At 38.0% G+C, this 26,208-nt stretch overlaps 1 long non-coding RNA gene across 1 annotated transcript in view; it reads left to right on the forward strand.

Annotated features, from left to right (window-relative positions):
* LOC150096894 (uncharacterized) overlaps positions 1–23,446 on the forward strand; it is a 158,790-nt gene extending 135,344 nt beyond the window's left edge. Inside the window, exon 5 of the long non-coding RNA XR_016549820.1 lies at positions 19,900–23,446. This is a non-coding gene — a long non-coding RNA (uncharacterized LOC150096894). The remainder of the gene's footprint in view (positions 1–19,899) is intronic.
* Positions 23,447–26,208: the final 2,762 nt, after the last annotated feature.

Below are 26,208 nucleotides of genomic sequence, written 5' to 3' on the forward strand. Positions count from 1 at the left end.
TATACATTTTCATGGCATCATTACGCGTATTAATCTATCAAAAGCGAAAAATATATATTTATTAAATCCAAAATAAACATATAAATAAAATAAACAATTACGTTAAAAGGCATGAAGTTACAAGTTTCCCAATTTCAGAATTCGTAGCCTTCTTTCAAGCGTAGTTGCAATTGATTCCAAAGGACTGGGATTATTGCTTTTTTCTTTTCTTGCTTTGGCGCTGCTGGATTTTGGTTCTTTACATTTACAGAGGAACCCCTGCAATTTGTGGAGAGTTAAAGCCCTCTTTGTTTGTAACTTTTTATAATCTAACTGCACTTGTCTGTATGTTTGGGCATCATCAGTTTGTGCAGAAACATCCAGAACAAGTGCTCGGGCTATGCAAAGATTGTCTTTGTTGTTAATTTCCACAATAGCTTTTTTATTTTCACAAATTCATCCAGGCTAAGCAGCGTTCTTCTTTTAACATTGGTTCTTCCACCACCATTGTTACTGATATTGATAAGTATGACATCGATCACAAGATCATTTGCCAAAAGAAACTCACGTTTCGATTGGGCGACAGCATAAAAAGCATCAACTATCCTTTGGATAGTTAGTTCAGAAAGCAACATGAACGGTAAGTTAATGTCACTTTCTAAACTGGATGCACTAACGCCCAACTGAATGTGAGAAAAAGTTCCTAAACTCGATAAACGCTGAATGATCTCATTAAGCATATCTCGAAATATTTCAAAAAAACACTCTGGTGAAGTTCCAGATCATGAAATCTAACTTGATACTCCAATTGTCGAGTTTTATACTTGATAGAATTACGTGATCGTGCCACCAAAACAGTATAAAAGTCCCTGTAGAGTGAAGGTTCAATAGAAGTAGAGAGTTTAGTTTCAAATCCAGAAACTGAATGTGAATTATATAAATTTTGGGGTGGGTCACGACTTCCTCCAGCCACACCAGCGATTGTTACATGAGAATTAATACCATGTCCTGGGCTTTGTTCATTTTCACAACCACTTTCTCCTGACAAATCAACCTCTACAAAAATGGGTTGATGAATGAATATATCAACAAAACGAATAATGGATGATCGCTATTAAAAAAAAATAACTTTCTAGATTTCAGAAATATCGTTTAGAAATAAAAAACTCAATGTCATCCTAAGGTGATTTTTGCAATTTCGACACTACATGGCACTTTCACTAACACACTTTTACTAAACATCAGCCCTCAAAATTTTTCCCCAAAATCCTAACAACCAAAAAAATAAAACTAAATGTTACTCATCATAATGTTATTAGCAATTTTGACACTATGCGATAGTTTCATTAACACAATATTAATAAATTACTAAATAACCACACTCAATATCTTTTCTATATCAGTAGACTCAATAGACTAATGGCTCGCTGGTTCCATTTGATTTTCTAGTATTTGTAATATTTGTATGCATACAAAATTCGCTAATGTAGTCACTAAAATTCAAGCAATGTTAATTTTCAATGACATTGCTATAAAAATGACATAAATTAACTTACCTTTTCTCCAGAAAAACTAATTTTGAAACTACAATCTTCTGAATGCATACAAATATTACAAATACTAGAAAGTCAAATGGAACCAGCGAGCCATTAGTCTATTTATAAAAAAAATCAGACCCAGTGGAAAATCAGTAACGACAACATGTGACAATGAATAACGTAGTTCTCAATGATCACACAAGGTCAAATTATGAACCTTTTCTACCCATCAGTAGTGTAATCAATTCCTGTATCACCTCGAAAACAAAAATCCAATTGACTTTTTCCATTATGTAGTTAACTGAATTTTAAAAGTAAAACCTATAATGGAAAAAGTCAACTGGATTTTCAGACTTGTGTTTGTGTTCTGTGGTGTGAATATATGTTAAAAATCAACAATTGGAAATATTCAGAAAACCTAGATAGTACCAAGATGTTCTAATTCTGGAAAGAAATTTAAGTTAATTTTTAACTTAAACATAACAATTGATAATTGTAATTTCAATAATCACTGCTCGTATGTTTTTGATAAGCGTAATTCTAATACCGAATAGTTTTTTTTTCATAAGAATAATCATAGGGTACATATTAGAGTATCAACATGGATACATTAGCAACGTTTTATGTCTAATGTGTATGTGTGTATGTGTGTGTGTTTAAGGGACACCAGTACAAAATTAAATTATTCAGAAAAACTCGAAACACAACTGCCATCACGAGTTTCTCTAAGAATTCCCACCCTTTAACTGGAAAGAAATACCCCAAAATGTATTGAAAAATTAGTACAGCCATCTATAGAAGAAAAAAAAATGTATGTTTGAGTGACATTAGCATATAATAAAATTATTCCAAAAACCCTAAACACGGCCACCAACACGACTCTACTCTACTTTTAGAATTCCCACCTTTAACAGGAAGGAAATACCCCATAATGTATTGGAAATTAGTACACCCATCAATAGACAACCAAAAAAAACATGACGACAATGACGGAGGTGTGTCACCCTGGGAAATTCCAAGATATCTTATCTCAAAAACATCGACTACAATTCCATAGCCAAACCAAAACACCATGTGATATCACAGAGAGACATATGTTCCCTAGAAATTTCCAAACACATAACGTCACGATTCTTATCTCTAAATATCACCCACAATGCAATAAACGAACCAAACAAACCACATGATGTCCCTAACAGACGAGGGCCCCAGCGAAATTCCAAACATTCCATACTCTATAATAACAAACATCCACGTCACGATTCCTTATCTTATCTTGATCTTGATCTTGTCAGAAGTGTCCTGCCAATCATGACAAGATTCCTTATCCACTAATATATCTCCCATTTCCATTCAAAACAATAATGTACTTATTTACAACTAACAAATGACGTCACTTATCTACATCTCATAACAACAAACATCCACATCACGATTCCTTATCTTATCTTGATCTTGATCTTGTCAGAAGTGCACCACCACCAATCACAACACGAATCCTTATCTCCACCATCACCCATAATTTCATACGCGAACCAAAATACAAGAACTGAAGCCATTGACACATATGCCCCCAGGGAAATTCCTAACATTCCAATCTCATGACGTCACGCCCACAATGACGTCACAATTCCTTATCTTATCTTGATCTTGATCTTGATCTTGTCAGAAGTGAAACCCCTACTACTACACTACACTCAAAGAAACTCCTTCTCACACAAAGGGGAATATGAAAAGCATTAGTGCTTCACCCATCTAACCAGCAATGCTCTGCATTCTGATTAAAACCGATACATTTCTTGTAGCATTACGCCTGCAATAGTCTTAAAATCCATTTTTACTTTGGACCATGCTGATATCCACATCTCCATTCTTCATACATCAATTGTTAGAATACTTTTATCTTTGAATGTAAAAACACTGCATTATAAATGAAATTATTCTGAACATAGAAATTCTATTTTCCGAGTTTTGTTATTCTCGTAATTTCCTTCTGTTCCTTCAATTTATTTAAGTAATAATATTCATATGTACACAAAACATTAGTGAACATAAACAGACCAAACCGATTATTTTCATGCTCGAAATTGTAATTCATTATAAGAAACAACTAATACATATGTTTTGATATTTTATTTTATTTATTTATGCTCATGGCTACATGAAACTGGCAAGTGACAATCACGATATCCAGAAACATATGATGAAAATCTTAACATATAAAAGTTCATTGCATAAAAGGCACAACGAGCTTTCGAAGTCTTTCCTTTTTTATATAAATAAAGCAAAAATAACTGCCCAAGACCCCAATTTCCAGCCTGGACATCCACAAGGTCCAGGCTGGAAAGCCAATTCAAAGCCACATCCGTCACCTTGTGGATGTCCTATAAGCCACCACCATGAAATTGGCGCCTTGGGCAGTCGTACACAATATGAGTAATTGTCTGAGCCACGGGAGAACAATCACAATAAGCGTGATCTGATAGCCCCATTTACAGGGTGTTCGGGATAAATTTGACAGTTTCGTAAGGAAAAAGAAAATCTTCTTTGTATCTATTAAATTTAATGAATTGACAAAAACATATTACAGGCAGAGTTAATTACAATACTATCAACAAGATTTACTCAAAATAACCACCATTAGCATCGATCACGGCTTCAATTCTGCTTCGGAACCTCGAACAAGCTGATGCTACAGTCTCCCTGGGAAGGGCCGCAAAAACTGTTTTAATTTTATCCATTAACTGGGCTTTTGTATTACTGGAAGTGCGATTGGTGTCTTTTTCAACTGCACCCCATACAAAATAATCCATGGGGTTAAGGTCTGGGGAGTTTGGAGGCCAAACATTTGGACTGGTGAAGTCGTAGAAATTTTCAGACAACCATTTTTGACTTTTCCCAGAGGTGTGGCAAGGGGCCGAATCCTGCTGCCATACATACGGCCTACCATTGGCTACCCTTGTTATCCAGGGCTTGACTACAGTTAGCAACTCCACAAACAAAGCCCGAATTCCAATGCCAGGGTTCTTCAACACCTGTTCCTGCAGATTTGCGAGGAATTCTGCTGTACGAACGCAATCAGATCGTCTGCTAGGGATCTTTCTTCTTGCTACATCCTTTTAGTCACCATTGCAAGTCTCTAGTTCATGCCTGATTGTTTTTACTGTATTCAGGGAGCATTGGGCAGCAGTCGTAATATCCTTATTTTGATGGCGGGCACGAATCATCATGATACAAATTATTCTCTTCTATGATTCAGGTGGGTTCCAGCTATCCATCCTTTCTGACATCTTGTATATGAATGAAGAAGGGTCCAAACTTTTAAATGAAGAGAAGTGTGTGTTAATACATGTAACTTACGGAAAAATATAATTAATTATAAATATGTCAAATTTATCCCGAACACCCTGTATGTAGAAGGTAGCCACATCTGTCCTGACTAGTTCTGATCCTGTTTATTGATGACCAAATCTTCTTAGGAAGATCAAAACAAGGCTGGGAGCACAGGGATCTTCGACCAGGAAGCCATTTGTTGGTAGATTGTTGGACCAGTATTAACTCCATATATCAGATATTGATGGCAGCGCAGCTGAAAAGAGTTCGTTCATGTACCAGAGAGGCTTTCTAGATTTGAGGCATAGACTAGGTGGGTTTATGAGAGTCTGATGTAGGGGAAGGAGTGGGTTGCTCATTGCTTTATTAAATTCCTTAATCGAGGCTTGTCTTCTCCGTATGTGTGGTGGGGCAATGTTAGATAGAACAGGCAGCCAGGAGAGAGGGGTGCTTCTTACTATCCCACTAATTGTGCTTATGGTAGAGTTTAGCTGGGTGTCTATAATGTTAGTGTGTGTACTTCTTTCCCAGACAGGTGCACAATATTCTGCTGCGGAGAAGGCAAGGGCTAGTGCAGACAACCTGAGGACTTCTGCACCACAATCCCAAGTTGTTCCACCAAGCCTTGAAATGATATTATTTCTGGTTTTAATTTTATTGGAGAGATTGATGATGTGGCTTTTATAGGTTAGGCTTCTGTCCAGGCTCACCCCAAGATATTTTGGGTGAGGCTCGTGTTCTACCATTTTTCCACAGAAAGAAAGGTTGAGTTGTCGATTCGCGTCAGCATTGTATGGGTGAAATATTGAGGACGCTGTTTTCGTTGGATTTGGCTTCAAGTACTACTGCTTAAAGTACTCTTCCAGGGTGTTCAGGTCTGTATTTAAGGTTGATTCTAGGTTGGAAAAGGAGGTGGATTGATGTAAGATCGCTAGGTCATCGGCATACATATTGTTAGATCCTAAATGATCTTGGAAAGAAATCATTCATTTGGAATCTAACGTATAAAACTTGCTGACAAAGAGAAATACATGCACATCAGCTGTAATTAAAAGTGAAACGTCTTCACTTTATGTAAAATTTGTATTCTTTATTTCAAGGGCCTTATATTTAAGCTGATGTGATTATATTAAGATTTCATTTTTAAGTATGTCTAAAAAGAGAGATAATCTGATTTAAATTTAAGCCTCACTTAAGCTATGTAAAATTTACTGTGAGTCATCGCAAAAGCTTTTAAATAATAATTCCTGGAAGGCATAAAGCTACACGTGTACAGCGTAACGCCAGCGGCTATAGCTTACTCGGAAAATTACGTTGGCATGTATTCTGTGAATGCAAGTATAACAGCGACCTAAAAGCGAAGGATGAACCCAAAGGGGTGAAAAGATAAGGGCCGTGTGCAAAAAAGGGGACTGAGAAAAGAGGGTGCTGTATAGAAGAATATAAGGGGTTGAGCCCGTATCAGAACTCTCTCTGGGTGTAACGTTTTCCTGTTTTGGTGGTTCGGAAGTTAGCGGGCAGTTTCGCATAAGGGGGGGGGGGAGTCTGTGATAAGATGTCGGACTGCGAGCGTTCTTAAAATGAAGTAGGATTCTATGCAAAGCTGAAGGTAAAAATTCCAGACCTAGCAGAAGCAAGCCTTTGTTGAAAAGTCCCATTGAGTTGTTCCTGAAACGCAAAGATTTGAGTCCGTTTTCGGCAGAAGGAATGAAGATAGCATAACCCCTACGTTGGCGTATGGACAGCCAATAGATGAGAAGTATCCAGACATACATGTGGTGCAGAACGACGCGGAAAAAGCTTGGTAAGGTGCAGTTACTCTAATGTGTGAAAGTTCATATAAGATTGTTTACGAATGTGAAATTAAGAACTGTATTCTAAGGAACTCTGTGGACAGTCTCTATTTAGAAGGTTAACCTCCTTTGAGAGTACGAAGAATTGTTTGGAAGAGATCTTTTGTAATTTTGCATGTGATAGGATTAACTTGATGCGATAAGAATAGAATTTAGTATCTCAGTAACATTAGAATGTTTGTTAGTTTTCTCGTGTGAGTAATACTACTGAAAGGTATTTAGCTTAACTTCATATCATTTGCTATCTATCCCAATATACAGTTACTGTGTTTAGCATGCCTTATAAGATTTAATTAATTTAGAAAGTGTTAACCTCTAATTCGAGTTTTATTTAGTATTGGGCATAATTGAGTGTATGAATGTTGTATTGTGTTTTAGATATTCCAATAAACATGTCATATTTTCCTGAACCTGAGTCATGCCTGATTACGATTCCAACTTACCACTTATAAAAATAGAACCAATTTTGGCGGGAAGGATATAGAGAGTGAATATAATAATAGATTTAGGTCACGATTGCAGTAATCTAAATCTATACGACAGTTTAAATAAGATATGTAAGTAATCTTCGGTCTCTAGTATTATCTCCCTGAGCAAGGATCCTTTTCTGCTATAGGATACTGGCTGGTGCAGCAAAATATAAATTCACAAGTATCCGAAGAAGAAACAATCCTAGATATAAGAATAAGATTAAAGTAAGTGAATAAAGAGAATAAATCACAAAAGATAAACATTTAACAATAGAGCAGCCGTAGGATTTTGATTGTATAAGAATTTAGGTAAGAAAGGATAGATTTAAGTAAACAACTAATTAAGCACAAATCATATAGTAAGAACATCGATATAACAATATACTTGCTTGATGTGGTATGAGGTAGATCATACTCGTAGTTGTTAAAAAGTATAGGAGATAACACAGAGTCCTGAGGAAGACCCTTCTGAAGGAATCTGGGCCTGCTCTTTTTTCCGCCAATATGGATCCGGATCTTTCTGTTGGAGAGAATAGAATTAAAAAGTTGTAAAGTTTTTTGTACACTTTATAATATTTCCTAGTTTTATAATGTCATAAGACTCTTCTTAATGACATTATCCAGAAAATGTCATAAGAAGATGTTAGGTCAATGAAAGTGGCTCCAGATTTAAGTTTCTTCTGGAAGACTGCTTCAATATGAGTTGTCAGGGCTACGACCTGGTCACAGCAACATATTGGCCTGGAGCCAGCTTGTTCAGTCGGGAGTGCTCTTTCGATGAGTGGTAAAATTCTTTTAAGGAGAATTCTTTCAAAGAGCTTAAAGGTGGTGCAAAGCAAGGAGATAGGTCGCAGGTTTTTCACATCATTTGGATCTTTCCCTGGTTTGGGCACGTCCATTATTTTGGTTCCCCGCCACAGCTTTGGTAGTTTACCAGTCATGATGATTTCTCAGAAAAGGGCAGCCAGCCATGTTTGGCCATTTTGACCAAGATGTTTTAGGAACTCAAGGAGTATACTATCCACTCCTGCAGCTTTGTCATTCTTGGTAAGTTTTAAGGATATGTGTACCTCTTCCCGAGATACTGGGTGTACGAGTTCAGGAATGACTCTTCTCGGCAGTCTGCCAACGACGGCTCTCGCCTCCTTGGTGGGACTATAGCTGTACAAATCATTCCTTTCTTCAATGGTTTGGTTTTGCTTCTGGTCCTGCGAAGGACACTAAGTAGTTGCACTGTTTAGATTCGTCTTTTCTCACTATCTTCCAACACAGTCGTTTCGACATTAAAGCGGACACCAACTTTCTAATATTTCTTATTATCTGTGTCTCAATTTATGCATACTCTAATATAACGTGCTTCGTTCTCTCCTCCCAACTGACATTCTTTCTCTTAAAGCATGCACTTCAAACGGGCTAACCAGTTTCGCTCAATTTCAACAAATCATACAACTCTCATCACCAATTGATCGCATAAGTCAGCGACCCATATTTCTCTCACTCACTCACTCAACAACTTCATGGTCATAGTGTAGGTCTTCTGTTCACTGCAGTTATACCAAAAGGGCAGCATTAATTCAAATTGGGACGTTTTTCTTGAATCTAAACATTTCATACACTAATAAAATTTTTAAAAAGAGCAATAAATTATATTATTAAAATAATATCAAAGAGAGCCTATGTAGCTCAGTAGAAGTGGCGTTTGCACTCTACAGCGCTTACCGCACGAAGAAAGGATTTGGTGGTTCAAATCTAGTCGACGAAGAAATTTTTCTAAGCCTTTTTTCGGCTGGTTCCCAAGTTAGTCGATCTCTGGCACGGGCTAGCGGGTTTTTCGTCCCGTAAACTCAAGAAAATCGACCGTAGAACCCACACTATTTTCAGACATTAAAAATATTGTGTTAGGGTTAGAGACCACGAGATGGCGGCACTAGCTTGCCGCCTTCTTCACTGCGTACCAATGAATCAGTGATAGCCCTGGGCTATCTATCTCTCTGATTGGTTACCAGTGGAGATTGAACTGCCCACTCAGTCTCCAAAACGTTAGATAGGGTAAACGGCCCCACCTACTCCCTATACGGAAACAACCTAGATGTTAGCTGAAATAATATCAACTATATGAGAAACAAAACGTTTGGAAAAATCAGCAGCGCGCTTATGCTGATAGTTTCACGCTTTAGTCTCAGTTTGCGTCCTTCCAAACGGAAGTTTAAGGAACAGGTCTGTTCCATGCCAGTAAGTTACTCTCTAGTCTCTTCTCCATCAGACAATGCTGATTATAGTTTAACGTCATGGGTAATCGATGGAAACTTTTAGAAGGACAGAGGAAATGTCACTTTATTGGCCTCTGTTGAAACATTGTTTTTAAAATGTGTATTAAATAATTCTAACTTGTTGTCCTCGAATTACACAATGATTGTACTGTTGGATTACCCAACATTACGACACAAGTGTAAACTGTTAAGACATTAGGATGTTTATTTCACTTATTGCGTCACAATGCTTATCACGAAGTGACGTTTTTGTTGCGTCACTATACTCCTGGTTAATCATTTGCTATATAAAGCATAAGAGAACTCATTTTACGTGCCATTCTGGAATTCGTAGCAATTTATCGTATTTTGCGATCCCTTTAAAAGGGATCAGGAATACTTTATCTCAATGGATAAATCTAAACACTTGACGGCGTGGTAGAGGATGTGGCTGTGTTTGGATGCGAATTGAAATTTCGGTTGTTAGTAATTGTAATTTAGAAGTAGCTAGTGGTACCCTATCTATATGATACCGGTTGGCGTGGCGAGGAGTGGAGGTATTGAAATTGTGAATTGAAATTTCGGAAAAAAGATGGGAAAAAAAAAGTGTGACGGACCTAGATGGGGTACCATTTCAAATCAGCCGATACGTAAATTTGTATTCAGAGATCTGGATGGCAAGTGGTGGGAGAGGTGGGTTGTGATTTGGAAGTTTTTTTATCGAATCTTATTAAATCAATTTTATACTTAAAATTTATCCTTAATGTATTTATAGTATCAAGCCTCGTTTATTCGATTACTGGCTGATTTCATTGAAACCATAGTGAAGTTAGGTTATACTAAAAGGTTATAGTGAGGATAAGTTAAACCAAATAAGTCAGTTTTCATGATCGGAATTGATGTACTTTTACAGATGATGTGAAAATGCCGCATATTATGAATTACTGTAATCGTTAAATTTTATAAACAGTTCCCAGAACTCTCATAAATTTAGTAAGCAATTTGACTTTAATTTTAACAATTATAACTTTAGTAACTCTTTAGTAAGCAGTAGAAGCCATTGTATCTACTATTTACTAAAGGATTTAAAGGGAATATTATAGCTTTGTCGAATACACGATAACCTGATGAGATCTTTCTTCTTAAAGATCAGACATAAGAAATTTGTAAGTCAAATAGCAATGAAAATTTCATCATCGAATACCTGCATTTAGAAACATTACTGTTTCTTGTGTGCTGAGAGCTCGTATTAATGGGAAGTTTCGTAGAAGACAATGAAATATATAGAAACTGAAAAATCGATTCATTAAAATTAAATTACAATACAATTATTCACTGCGTGGAGGCGTTCCTTTATTAGGAACATCTCCCCAACTGGAAGGTGTTCCTGATAAAGGGATCACTCCCTCTGTGTGTGTGGGAGAAATGAAAGAAGCTGAATATCGCGGTTTGTTTAATGTGCTCAGAATTCAAAAATGAATCTGCTGTAATATTAAAAGACATACAAACAAACAATAAAATGCCAATTTTCAGCAAGCGAATAATCAGTGAATAATATAAATGAACTTCGGTTAAAACTGGTAAACTTCGCGTTGAACTTCGTTTAAAACTGGACCGCGCATGCACAGAATGATAAGATCTGTGATTCAAACTATGAAGATAGGTTATTGATTTTCTCTTTTAAAAGAAGAAATATTTGTTCCTGAGTTTATTCCTTCCATCGTCTAAGACGATGTCTAAGTAGCGCAGATTGCTATTTAGATAAATCGAAAATTGTAGCATTTAATTCATTTAGCTGAATCCGACGAGAGAGTTGTTGATAACATCATAAATGCATGCAATTGATGAAGAAGAATACCTATTGAAGTCGGCAGTATAGAGGATTGGAAAAGCATGAATGATTGAATAGGTGCTGGAGGATCTAAACTGAGAATTTCGTTTTTTTTCAAGGTTCCAAGGTAGGATATCAAATGTTTGTTCTCATATAAAATCTAGACATATTTGTAAAGAAACAGAAGTGGCAATCTGTATTACGTGATGTTTTAACTGTCTCCAAATATTTAGCGCGAATGCGCACACCCACCCACCCCCACACACACGCGCGCGAAGTATTATACACTTGTTACAACGCTACTGCAAGGTTTCATTATTTTTTATGTTATTTAAAATATAAATTTTAAATCCAGAAACTCGATTCGTGCGCAAACATAACGTTTTTCACGCGACAGTCGCGAGATCTTCTAAAGAAAAATTAAATTAAATAATTAAAAATTTTATTGCTGAAAAAATATTGCCCAGACACCCTACTAAGTCATCTATATCTAAACATCCTACAAGACAGAATTTTTCGAGTAAGAGATCTGGACTGAAACACCTCGCAATACATTAGACCAGTGATTTTCAATCTTTTCCATAATACGGCTCGCCTAGACTAATTATTAAAGGATGGAGTTGTACCTTAAGAACGCTATTTTTAATGTACTTTAAATAATTATAAATTTGTGGTACAGAAAACCATAAACATATTTGATTGTTTTGTTAATCCTTCTCAAAGGCATAAATAAATTTCTTTTGAAAACATTTATCATTTCATTCAAAAATACATAAATAAAAAAATAATTCAAACAATTAAAAAATCTCCTTAAAATACACATTATCTATTTAGGACAAAGTCATTATGGTATTCAAAAAGTTAAGCGGTGTGCAGATTTTTTGAGTTATATGTAACTAAACTGCATGACGTTTTTCCATAGTTAATTGCTACGTGTCGAAATCCAGAATTTATTTTTACCAAGTTAACTTATTCTAATTCCAGAATTACAACTAACATTTTCCTAAACTCTTTCTGGCTCTGGAGAGCATAAGTCGATATGAAGAATATAAAGAATTTGCCTTCGAAGAATAATATTTAAAACCGCCATTCTTCAGATGACAGTTGAATGCAGAGTTCTGAGCATCTTTTCTGAATGCTTCTAGACACGAAACTACCCAGGAGCATTCAGAAAAGAGGATCACAAATATGGGTTTCCATTGTACTAGTGCAATATGTAAGTCCCCCATTTCCCACATTAATCGAACAAACATGCAGTGTCGTCTTCAGTGATGCAAAGAGGGTGGACAGTGGGACATGGAAATCTTGGATATCTTAGTAACGGAGCCACGAATCACGCTACATTTTCTGCCGAGCAGATGGAATGGTGTGGGTTGGCAGATACCTCGTGAACGTCTCTTACCCTAGCACATAACCCCAACTATGAAATTCGGAGGTGGCGGTGTGATGGTATAAACCTGGTTTTCATGGTTTGACTTTCGACCTGTGTTTGGGATGTCATAAACATTGAAACATTGAACTCCAAGAGGTATCTAAACATTCTGGAAAATGCAATCTTTCTTGTTTTGTTGTGTTTCTGCCGAATTCACCATTGTCTCTTTCAGCAAGACAATAGATCATGTGACAAGGCGGCTGTTGTAACTGCGCGGTCTGTGAATGTGAACGTCACCACAATTGACTGGCCTCCAGAGAGCCCTGATCTGAATCCTTCTGAATATCTGTGGGATGAACTGAAGCATCGGGTAAGGAGAAATGACGTCCGTACCATAAAATGTCAGGATTTCATTACATGCTTACCGGAAGAATAGTCCAAAATTCCCATTGATTGCTATCATACACTTGTGTAAATCATGGCCAGTTGGTTTGCTGCAGTCATTGCAACGACACAAGGTTCAACATCTTATTAACGTGGGAGCCATGGTTGTTTGTTCCTCATACTATGGTGTCCGTTAACTTCTGTATAAGCAATGTATATATGCAATTCGTATAGCTGTTGATGAAGATGAAAAGGAAATCGAATTCTAGATGTCTACATTTTCTACCTACTGGATATTTCCTGGACAGTTTGAAATGGACCTAAAAAAAGGAACTCATCAAATGTCAAATATGTATTAAATATTTTCGTAGTAATTTCAGTTACGAATGTTGTTCATAATTAGAAAACCATTGTCCTCATAAGGCTGAGAACATCATAATAAATTCCCAACGAACACAAATAGTGATATCGTATAGTATTTAAAGTCATGAAACAATTAGCACAGTTAGAAGAATTCCATATTTTGCACTAAACTAATCAACAGGAATTCTTTCAAATAAAACCTATTCTGATCTACTTCCATAACCATATATAATATATAAGAAAACGATTTTATGTTTTAAAATTCTTTGCTTCATTATCAAAAAAAGTGGTTGAATTTTAACTTCAATCCGAAAATTTGCTTGTCAAATTTAAGATGAACGATTCAAACTAATTGTAATTAGTTTGAATTTTAGATTCTTAAAATTGCTATTTCGAATCGTGACTCTTTTAATAATTATTGCTTGCGATCATTTTGCTTGTGTTTAATTGAAAAGAAAAGATACAGCAAGTCAAGATCACTGTTTTAAACGATTTAATTATTTTTGCTTCAAAGGCTCAAGCCACTATTTTCCTGTAGTTTATATTCGCAATCATAACGGAAAAATCTAAGAAGATGACAAAGAGATCTTTGTCATCTTCTTAGATTTTTAAGAAGATGACAAAGATTACCTGATGGGGATTTTGTTGGTGCTTTGCTTAATTTATTCGAAGTTATACCAACTAGTTTCGCCAACTCTGGCTGTTGGATTCATCAGGGAAAAGATGTATAAAAAATAAGAACACTTAAAAGCTAAAAACTGTTTACACTAAAACCATAAACTTAACTGAATACCACTGCATATTTATAAAAGCAGAAGGACGCGTACTTCACACGCATAGCGCGTGTGTGATCTGCTAGTTGTTATGTAGGAACGTTCTGTAGTTGGCAGCAAAATTTAATTCTGGCATGTTTCAATATCTAATGAGGGTCTCCCAGATCTCGGACAAAATCAATCCTTGGTTTCTATTAAGGTTTTGCTCTGAACAGAGAACTGTAGTGGCTTCTTTTATAATTCGTTCGCGTTAAACTCTCAGTAAATAATTTATAAATATATACAGTTTACCTTTGAACAACGAGGGTTAGGGACAGTGGTGAGCTATGAAAATATTAACAAAGGGCTCGTATCGTCCAGCTAAAAAAAAAAAAAGCCGTATTTCACACAAAACGTTTATTAATACAGATTGTGTACAATTGCAATCAAAATTTATATCATCTCATGATCTAAACATGAAATATTTGCACACAATCAACTGTGTTAATTTATCTCACATGAGAAACACATTTTTTATCTATCAAAAAATAATAAGAATGAAATCTTTTATAATCTTTTATAAAACATTTGATTGGCTACTGGTTTTACCATACGATTGGCTACCAGAAGGGAGAAGGGTAAATATAGTGCATGCGCTTATTTTATTTTCAAACTTGGCCGCATTCGTTATAGAGGAGTTGAAATAATAATTCCAAATAATCTATACACTGCCAAATAGATTAATTTTTGTTAGGTTACCGTATGAGTTTGTCGCTGAATATGTTTGCCCCGTATAGCTCACCACTAGTTAGCGGTGCCGACCCTCTCCCCCCATTGTTCGAAAATTCGCGTATAACTTTTGGCTCCCCAAAATCTTAACCACTAGTAGCCTACTGTTGATCAGAAGCCTTACTGATAACATAAACACTCGATTAACACATATTTTGTATAGTAGGTATTATATACTATATTCTTACAATAAAGTAAGCTAGAGAAATGAAAATCTCATTAAAGAAATCTCAGTGATAACGAAGCAGCAGCAATAGGATTGCTTTATGGTAGCCTAGCCTACATACTAATGAATTTAAAGGAAACCTACAGATTTCATTTAAATACTTTCTTTAAAGCCAGTTAAATCGACTATTTTTCATTGGATTTAACACTAATGGTTTAAAAATATTTTGTTCGGTTTTGAGACCATTTTCAGGAATGTATTTTTCTTTCTAAAAATATTCACTTAAAATAACTTTTTCTGACCATGAATTGGAAGGATTTTAATACTGGTTTTGGATATACATGTTGGCTGTATCAGGTTTTTGATGTCGGTCTCATTCAACTTGTCCAACAACTTAATAGCTTAAACCCGAAAATATGAGAAAATATGAGCAAGTATGTAGTAAAATATTAAAGAAAAAACTATAGTATCTGAATGATTTGTAATCGTTTTAAAATATTTAGGTGCAATTAATTTTTTTAATAGTATAATGCACCAATTTAAAACAAACACGAACCCCTTTGAATAAAAAGGTAGGCAATTTTAAAACGGATAGATCATGGTCGCTTGAACTTTTGACGAGAACCGATGTATTATTTTAGATTGAGCCTGATTAGATTTGATACAAGGTTTTTCGGGAATCTCACATTGTACTGGCGCTGACCCAGTTTGATTCCTACTGTCTCTCCCTCTGCATTAAAAATTCACGAGGTATGATGGCCGTGTAGGTCCCACCCGAGACGAGGACGGTTGGTGGATTGATGGCATTTTAAGGAGATAGGTTTTCACTCTGTGGCCAAGTGAGTTCTTGACACTCCTTTCTCCTTTTAGTAGAGCATTACAAACTTGTTTTACTTAGCTAGTAGACTTCAACTTGAGTCTACAGGATCTGAATTAGGCAATAAATCTACAGATTTCCTAAACAGGCAAAACTGAACAAGAGGTATATCTACCAAGCCGCTCTTTATCCCAGTATAGACATCACGGACGATAGTAGTAGGGGAGGCACTTCTGACCAGATCAAGATCAAGATAAGATAAGGAAAGTGGGCGTGGCTTCCTGACGTCATTGTGAGTGACGTCATGAGTTTGGAATTTCCATGAGGGCAACTGTGTGAATGGCTTCAGTTCTTGTGTTTTGGTTCGCGTATGGGATTATGGGGGATTTTCCCCCCACCCCCCCCCCCCCCCACCCCCCCCCCCCCCCACCCCCCCCCCCCCCCACCCCCCCCCCCCCCCACCCCCCCCCCCCCCCACCCCCCCCCCCCCCCACCCCCCCCCCCCCCCACCCCCCCCCCCCCCCACCCCCCCCCCCCCCCACCCCCCCCCCCCCCCACCCCCCCCCCCCCCCACCCCCCCCCCCCCCCACCCCCCCCCCCCCCCACCCCCCCCCCCCCCCACCCCCCCCCCCCCCCACCCCCCCCCCCCCCCACCCCCCCCCCCCCCCACCCCCCCCCCCCCCCACCCCCCCCCCCCCCCACCCCCCCCCCCCCCCACCCCCCCCCCCCCCCACCCCCCCCCCCCCCCACCCCCCCCCCCCCCCACCCCCCCCCCCCCCCACCCCCCCCCCCCCCCACCCCCCCCCCCCCCCACCCCCCCCCCCCCCCACCCCCCCCCCCCCCCACCCCCCCCCCCCCCCACCCCCCCCCCCCCCCACCCCCCCCCCCCAGAAAACAACACACACCCACAACACGAATCCTTATCTCTACCATCACCCATAATTCCATACGCGAACCAAAACACAAGAACTGAAGCCAGTGACCACATATGCTCCCAGGGAAATTCCTGACTCAGGAAGCCACGCACACCGGAAGCATTTGGTTTAAAGTGTCCCATCAATCACAACACGAATCCTTATCTCTATCATCACCCATAATTCCATAGGCGAACCAAAAAAATCCCCCATAATCCCATACGCGAACCAAAACACAAGAACTGAAGCCATTCACACAGTTGCCCACATGGAAATTCCAAACTCATGACGTCAGGAAGCCACGCCCACTTTCCTTATCTTATCTTGATCTTGATCTGGTCAGAAGTGCCTCCCCTACTACTGACGATATTGTTCAAGCCTTTAGCAAAGAGCAGTTGCTTGACTTGTTCAAGAAGATATTAAAAAGGTTTGATACAGAATTCCCGGGATTTATAAACATATACGCCCAGGTCAGTGATCAAGAAGCCGAGGATGATGATACAGAGGACGATTTCATAACATTCCCATCGCCCAAGAACCCTCGACATATCCTCTCCCAGGGTACACAAGCAACCAAAAGACGGAGGATATGTGAAGATCTTGTGGAAGAAGGTTTAACACCACAAGTTTCCGAAGACAAAAAGGAAAAGGTCCCACCAGTGATCCTCCGAGACAAAGAAAATTGAACATCAGTTTCAAGGACCCTCGTTAAACAAAACATCAACCTTTCAGGACCAGAAACACAGATGCGGGAGTTAAGATTCATCCCGCTACTGTCTCAGATTATCGACTATCGCAAAATGACAAAAATTCTAGATAATTCCAAAATTTCCTTCCACAGCTTCGCACTGGCAAGCGAGAAAAATCTTAATATGGTCCTCAGACGGGATAGGCGAGGTCATCACAACAGATGGGGTCACTGCCGACCACATCATTCAAGGACTTACCCCAATCAAAGTTAGAAGAATACTGAGATCTGACAATGACAATGCCTTTAGTAGTAGTAGAAGCCAGCAAAACTCCGAAAAGGATATATGAAATGAGAGATATCTGCAGGCTCAAAATTACAACTGAGCCTCTAAGGAAAAGGGCATGCAGGGCAATGCCACAGATGTCAAAAGTTTGCAGATGCCCAACATTTATGCAGAACAGCCTACAGATGTCTAAAATGTGGTGAAGGACACCAGATCAGCTCCTGCAACAAGCCAAGAACTACACCTGCCTGTTGTGCTAATTGTAGAGCACCTTACCCCGCAAATTACAACGGGTGCCTTTTCCACTCAAAACATCGTGGGTCAGCAAAAGTGAACCCTGCTCCCCCATGTATTGACACCATAAGCAACGAAGCAGGTTGCCCTCCTTTTCGAAAAATCTCACCATCAGCAGCATAAAAAGGCGCTCGACCTACATTCATGACGGCATCAAATCAGATTCCTTCATCTCAAGAGCAAACAAGCTCCAACTTAACATCAGTTCTTACTGCTTCTCTTGCCACCATGCTGCAAAGCAAGCTCCTCACCATCTTTTAGAAAGAGATTCTATCTAGAAACCCAATCCATACTGACAGATGTATAAAAAATGCAAACCAAACTCACTCATGATAATAGTATGGAATGCTAATGGTCTGTTAAACAAAATCCTTGAACTGCAAGAGTTCACTCACAGATACAATCCTGACATAGTCTTAGTTAACGAAACACATCTTAGGCCAGCTAATAGCCCTAAATTACGGGTTTCGTGATGTGTAAAACAGACAGACTTACCGCCGGTGGAGGAGGCACAGCCGTATATATCAAACCTTATTTAAGCAATAACGTCCTGACCAACTCACAAACCAAGAACCTTGAGATAATAGGTATTGAAGTTCTTACTAACAATACTGGCAGCATCAAAATCTACTCCACATACAGCCCACCTAGCATCCCACTTTTGGCATCTGATTTGGATTCCATTCTCGGCTCTACTGACTCCATTATTATGGCTGGAGATTTCAATGCCAAACACACAGCTCCATTCAGCTCCACATTCAACAATAAAGGTCGTACACTAAACAATTACTCAACCCAAAACTCAATAGTCATAGCCGGACATACAGAGTCAATTCATCACAGCCCAGCTGGAAAATTAGATGTATTTGACATAGTCATCCTCAGAAACATTAGATACCAGTATCAGCTGGAAAATAAATGAACTGTCTTCCGACCACAACCCCATCCTGGTTAAGCTCGGTACGCTGGAGCAACTCACTCTTCCGCACTCATTTATACCCTGGGACAGACTCTCTAGAATTCTCCCACAGCACATCGACCCAGCCGCTGTTATTCACAATAAAGATGGGATAGACATTTCTGTAAACGACCTAACCAGTCAAATAAAAAAATCAATAAATTCAGTTACCCAAACTACAGTCTGTAAGAACATGTCCTAATCCTTCATCTTGTGATTCTGATAACTCCGATGATGAGATTCTACTGGCAAATCTAAAGTTTAAGTCATCGTTTCAGAAGTTAATGACAACGCAAATTATGCAGTTGTAAGGGCAACACCACGAAGAAAAGCTTTAAATTATAAGAGACAGAGAGTGAACAAAGATCTTTTCAAAGAAAAGGATAGTAAGACAGAGAAGGAAAAGACAGGAAGAACCAAAAAAAAGAAATAAACAGAGTGTTAAAAGAGGGGTGGTATTGCCATGAATGCAGAGAAGAAAAGGTTGCTGATATGAGGCAATGCAATCGGTGTCTTAAATTGTACCATGAAGAGCGTGTTGGTCTCTCCAAAGAAGAATGTAGCGTATTTGTATGTCCTTATGACTGTTCTTAATCTTATGATTTAAAATAATTGTTACATTCTTTTTTAAATATTTAATTTTGATCAAGGGCTTTATTAAACATCTATAGTTTAATAAGGCCAACACAAGGTGTTTTTCAAAGACTTGGTTAAAATATAAATTACTGCAAGAATTGTTCTTATTTGTGTTTTTTTTAATTAGTGATAATACAAACTTTAATATGAACACTGTTGCTTCAATTAATCTAAACAATTGTCTAATTTATTCAAAATTTAAATAAGGTGGGCCTTATTTGTTTCAGGTACCTTAGAACAGATACATAGACTGGTTGAGCAAATTACAAAAGGCTACAATTGAAACCTCCATACAACTACAGTCTTCATAGTGTTGCAAAGGCTTTTGACAAGGTGTACCATCAGGGACTGCTTTATAAACTCATAGAATTCAGCCTATCAATTAAGCTAATAAAAATAATAGATGCATATCTCAAAGACAGATTTATGCTAGTCATAATAAATGAAATCGGATCAACAAGACGCAAAATTCTGGCTGGTGTGCCTCAGAGCTCTCTCTCTCTCTTTGCCCACCTGTTATTTTCAATTTACATGGCTAACATTCCCCAAACCCCTAGTACAACCATCACTGCATTATATGCAGTTCACACCTCTCTATCATTCAGCCCCCCCCCCCCCCCCCGACAAGAAATCCGCAGACTCGAAAGCAGTATTCATATACTAGAAAAGTGGCTGATGGACTAGACGATTCAAGTAAACCCCCAAAAAGTTCAGCTGTAATATTTTCCAAAAAGAAGGTCCAGAGCAAGAAGGACATACACCTATTAAGAGTCAAGACTCCATGCCAGACCGAAGTTAAATACCTAGGCGTGATACCTGACAAAAGCCGTAAATTCAGCAATCACATAAAACATGTTAGCTCGAAGATATCTAAAGCAATCGCGCAACTCTACCCCATGATCAACAGCAAAAGCAAGCCGGATGTACATAACACACTACTTATATATAAGATGGTAATACGCCCAGTCATCACTAACTCACAGAATATGCATTTGGCTATGATAGAATATACACACTATCATAACCAAAATTGAAGATCTCACAGTGATTAACATCTATACGCCTCCCCTGGTAGAATGGCCATCTTAAGTAAATCCCATATTTCTAGATCCTACTATTTACATAGGAGATTTTAACAGCCATCACACCATGTGGAATTACAATAATAATGATGAAAATGGTGAAGCATTAACAAACTGGGCTGAGCAAAACAATCTTAGCTCAATATTTGATGCAAAGGACAAAGGAACCTTTAAGGCTGCAGCATGGAAGAGGGAACACAATCCAGACCTTTGCTTTGTTACCCAAAATTTACAAAATAAACCGATAAACACAACAAGACAAGTCCTTGAAGATTTTCCACACAGCCAACATCGCCCAGTAGTGGTAGAAGTAGGAATACAAATACCAATAATACGGTCTATTCCACGACCAAGATGGAATTTTAGAAAAGCGAACTGACAGGATTTTTTACAAGAACTGGACAAAATAGTAAGATGGATGGATACCTCCTGTCATATCAACAGCAAAGAAATATATTCCAAGAGATTTCCGAAAGGAATACATACCTGGCTTGAATAAAGACTGGAAAGAGCTATACCAAGTCTACTTAGAATCTGATGACTGTGACATAACTGAAGAATTACTCCAGAAGCTTGATAATGAGCGCAGAGAAAAATGGATAAAAACTACAGAGGACTTAAGACTTTAACAAATCAAGTAGAAAAGCATGGAGCCTATTAAAGAAGTTAGGTGGAAGTAATCCAATCACTCGTAAAGATCCTTTGGCGACTCCAGATCAAATTGCCTGTCGAATAACCTTGCTGTCCAGAGCCCCTCGAGATCATCAACACGCATGGGAAGTTAAACGAACACTCAAAAACGTACGGCAAAATGCAGATGGCAGTTCCCAATTTTCAAGAGAATTTACCACAGACGAAATAACTGAGGCCTTGAAGGAGGTGAAACCTGGCAAATCACCAGGCTTTGATGGTGTTCACCCTGAATGCTTGGTAAACTGTGGGAAAAATGCTCGTCAATGGCTATCAAGATTCTTTTCTCACATTTTAAGGACCGGAAACCTTCCAACAGCCTTTAAGAAAACCAAAACAATAGCCATATTAAAACCCAACAAGCCACAAAATCAAGTAGAGAGCTATCGTCCAATTGCGCTCCTCAGTTGCTGTTATAAGCTCCTCGAGAGACTCCTCCTTAACAGAATTGGGACAAAAATATCTTAAGTTATCCCTGTTGAGCAAGCAGGCTTTAGGACTTAAAGCAGTTGTACGGGCCTTACTACCCATATCGAAGTAAGCTTCTAGAGATGTTTGAAAACATCTGTAGTGTTTGTTGATCTTACTGCTGCATACGACACGGTATGGAAGAGGGAATGCTATGCAGGCTAATACAAGTCATACCATGCCAATCCATCATAAGACTTATTGGTAACATGCTTTCTGACAGGTTCTTCCATGTGGTACTGGGAAACAAAATGAGCAAACTGAGAAAGTTGAATAATAGGCTCCCACAGGGCTCAGTATTAGCACCAATTTTATTCAATTTATATACATCTGATCTACAGACAACTAGGTCAAACAAAATTGCTTATGCTGATGACATAGCCCTCACCATCCAACACAAGAGCATTGAAGTAACAAAGAATATTCTCACAAATGACCTTAGAACCATTGGGGAATACTTTCATAAATGGAGACTAACACCAAACCTCAATAAGACCGAGGTTAGCTCTTTTCACCTAAACACCAAATTGGCAAATAGGAAACTTCAGGTCAGCTTCAACCACACAATGCAGCAGCACCAAGATTTCCCTAAATATCTGGGTGTTACCATGGATAGAACACTATCTTTCAAAAGACATCTGGAGAATCGCTTTAAAGATCAAAACCCGTAATAACATCATACAAAAACTGTGTGGTTCTACATGGGATTCTACTGCTATTACACTGCGATACTCCACGTTGGCCTTAGTTTACTCTGCAGCAGAATATTGTTCACCAGTATGGCTAAACAGTCCTCATATCAAAAAAATCGACACACAAATAAATGCAGCGATGAGGACAATAACAGGTTGTGTCAAATCCATCCCCCTATACTGGCTTCCAACTTTGAGCAATATTGCGCCACCGAACTTATGCAGACAAAATGTTCTAGTAAAATAATACAAAAAAAAAAATAAACAGCAATCCCCTGTTGCCGATATATGAAGATCTCCCATATATAAACATGAATCGCCTTAAATCCCGAAGGTCTCCACTAATACTGGCTGAAGGACTCGTCAATAGCAATTTCAATGTTAATTCAAAATGGCTAGAAACTTGGAAAGAAAAATCTCCACCAGACTTAAACAAGTATATTCTTCCCAACCAAAATCCGAAAGGGATTGACCTTCCACGCCACCTATGGAAAAGACTAAATAGGATACGCACAGGACATGGTATCTGTGCAGACAGCTTATACAAGTGGAGAAGATCACCTACACCTCAATGTGACTGTGGGGCCATAAATCAAACCTTCCGGTACATTGTGGAGAACTGCAGCATAAGAGCCTATCCTGGTGACCTGAGAGACTTTTTTGAGGCAGATCCTTCAGCTCTTGATTGGCTATCTGAAAAAAATGTTAGACTTTTTTTTTACCTGATATTTGTACATGTGCATTACTTGTTTCATTTTTATTGTCTGCACAAATATGTATTTATATATTCTGAAGTCATGTGTCTTTATTATGCCATACACTAAATAAATAAATAAATCACTTACGCATCTCCTTCTTGATGCCATACCTGGAATACAAATATTCAAAAACTGCAGAAGATAGAAAACAAATGCCCGAGGATGATTCTGGATGCCCCGTGGTTCATAAGAAACTCCCAGATTCACAGAGAAGTCAATATTCCTTATATTTATTCCTTTTTCCACGATATAACAGAAAAGTTCTTCATCAAGGCAAGAAATCACCCAAACCGCTGATCAAATAAGCTTCGGACTACAATGAAGCGAAACACTACAAATATAAAAGACCCAAATCAATCTTATGCTCAGCTTAATGTAGCTGATGTCAACGCCCTTCCAGGGCGAGCCTGGAGCTGAATAACACTCCCCACGAAGAAACTCCCTCTCAGACAAAGGGGACCATGAAAAGCATTAGTGCTTCACCCATCTAACCAGCAATGCTCAGCGTTCTGATTAATACCGATACATTTCTTGTAGTATTAAGCCTGGAACAGTCTTAAAATCCATTTTACTTTGGACCATGATGATATCCATATCTCCATTCTTCATACTTCACAAGCAACATGTAATTATTTTTATAAAACGTAACTATAATATTTATTTACAAATACGAAAAAGGATATCAATTAAGAGGTTTTGAAACGATTTTTCGTATATCTTTTCTTTCTAGTGAATTATTTTCAAATAAAACTTTTCAAGATATAGGGATAATAATGATAGATGCTGTTCTCTCTCTCTCTCTCTCTCTCTCTCTAAATGGCTAAACCATAATCGTTTACTACTACAGGAATAAATAAATCACGTGCAATCTTAAAATTAAGAAAGATGTTAGCGATTTTATACGAAAACCAATTTTATTTATTATTAATTCATTTTTAAATGCTCAATGTTTTAAAACTTTTCGATGAAATGCTAAATATCCCATTGCACCTTTTATGATTTCCATATCTCGATGATATATCAGTATTCCATGACAGTATTGCTAAAAAAATAATTCACTTTTTGTTTTTGCGCTGTCTGAAAAAGAGAGAACACTGATAGTATTACACTTCTACTGACCTTGTCAGTAGCAAGGGATCTGGTTCATTTTGTATAGATGTTATTCTTTTTGGAGCAACATCCCTCGTAACTAGGCTATGAGATCAGTGTATTCCTGCATGCTCGAGTTTATTCCTGCGAGCTTGAGTTTATATCGGGAAGAACCCTTTCACCCCTCAACGGTGGCAAACTCACCTTCAAATGAAAATGCCATCATAAAGATTATTTGTGTTCGTGAAGGGATTTTCTGTTTATAAAAAGTGCTAATCTTGTAAACGTTTTTATCCCACTGATAAACGAAACGTATAACTAGTTAAAATATCTTATGCTGACTAGGTTTTACGGTCAGGCTTTTCTTCTCAAAAACGCGATTAGCTGAATTATACAAATGCGAAATGATAAAAATATGAACACAGCATGCATGCGCATGAATTTTTAGAGTTCGAAGCAGCAAAAGTGTCTGTAAGGAGAAATAAGGAAAGTAAACAATATGATTGGATCAAAGGCAGAGTGATGAGGTGCATAAATGTAGCCTGTTTTATCTGAGAATGTGCTACTGTATAGCAAAAGTGAAAAGTTGTGTTGTTGTCTGGATTCCTGTGGTATAACATGTACTGGTAGATCACCTAAATGCAGATGACAAGAAGAAATTGACTACGTGTATTTGAAAAGTGCAGAATCCAACTAGTAGATTTGACTGGAAAATCTTCATTACAGTTAGAGTGGTAGAAAGACACACACACGCACACTCGCACACACAAAGTGAATAAAATCTAACCACTTACATTATGTGTTTTGATGTTTGGAAGTAAAAAGATAGAAATAAAAACATGACATAATTATTTTTTTAATTATTATGTGTAGTCATACGAACAGGCATGCGATGATATCGCTGTTACCGTTTTTATAGTTTCAAAGTGTTTCTAACTCCTGTTTTTAATTTGAAAGTGTTCTAAGTAATTCAACTTGTCACTTCTCAGACAGTAATATAAAATTCACCGAAATTGGCTGGGAAGAAAGCAAATTTTGAAGTGCTGAAAAGTGAACAGAGAAGACCGTGTCAACAACGAGCGAAGAGCAAAGGACGTTGACATCTTTACAATCACACTACAGTTGCTCAAGGGAAGAAAGGTGAGTCATGAAGTGCATGAAATGCCTAAAGGATTTATCGTCCAACGGAAATCATATAACCTGTAGGAAATGCCATAGGAATCTTCACTTTACATGTTCTGGCCTTTTAGAAATAACCTGGCAACATAAATCCAATGTAACATGGGAGGAATGTAAGTGCCTATTCTACAGGGAGAACAAAGAAACGTGGCCACCTACGGTGCACCGATTATACTGGAAGCAAAATCAGATGACAAACTGAAGAGTCAAAAAAATACAGGTGAGTCCTATAATTTGAACTCCTTAAATATACTAATAGAAGACTGTCTAAAGGCTATAAAAGCCAGCTTAGTAGATCTTGTACAAGAACTCTTTGATAAAAAGAATGAACAAATAACAAAAAAATCTAGCGAATATGAGGATTTTGTCAAACATAATAATTTTGCAGTGGAAGAAGTCTTGCAAAGGGTAAAGACATCAAAATTAGTGATAACATACTAACTGACAGACAACATAATTTGATAAAAGAGACATCGGAACTCGATCAAGAACTTAATTCCAAACTACAATATGAGCATTTAAATCATCAACAACATAAAGAAGATCTTGTCATAAGCGATCTTTCTGAAAATGCATTC

Source organism: Typopeltis vanoorti, chromosome 18 (assembly GCF_054136105.1).
Source record: "Typopeltis vanoorti isolate ZY-2024b chromosome 18, IOZ_Tvanoo_1.0, whole genome shotgun sequence".
Classification (NCBI taxonomy): Eukaryota; Metazoa; Arthropoda; class Arachnida; order Uropygi; family Thelyphonidae; genus Typopeltis; species Typopeltis vanoorti.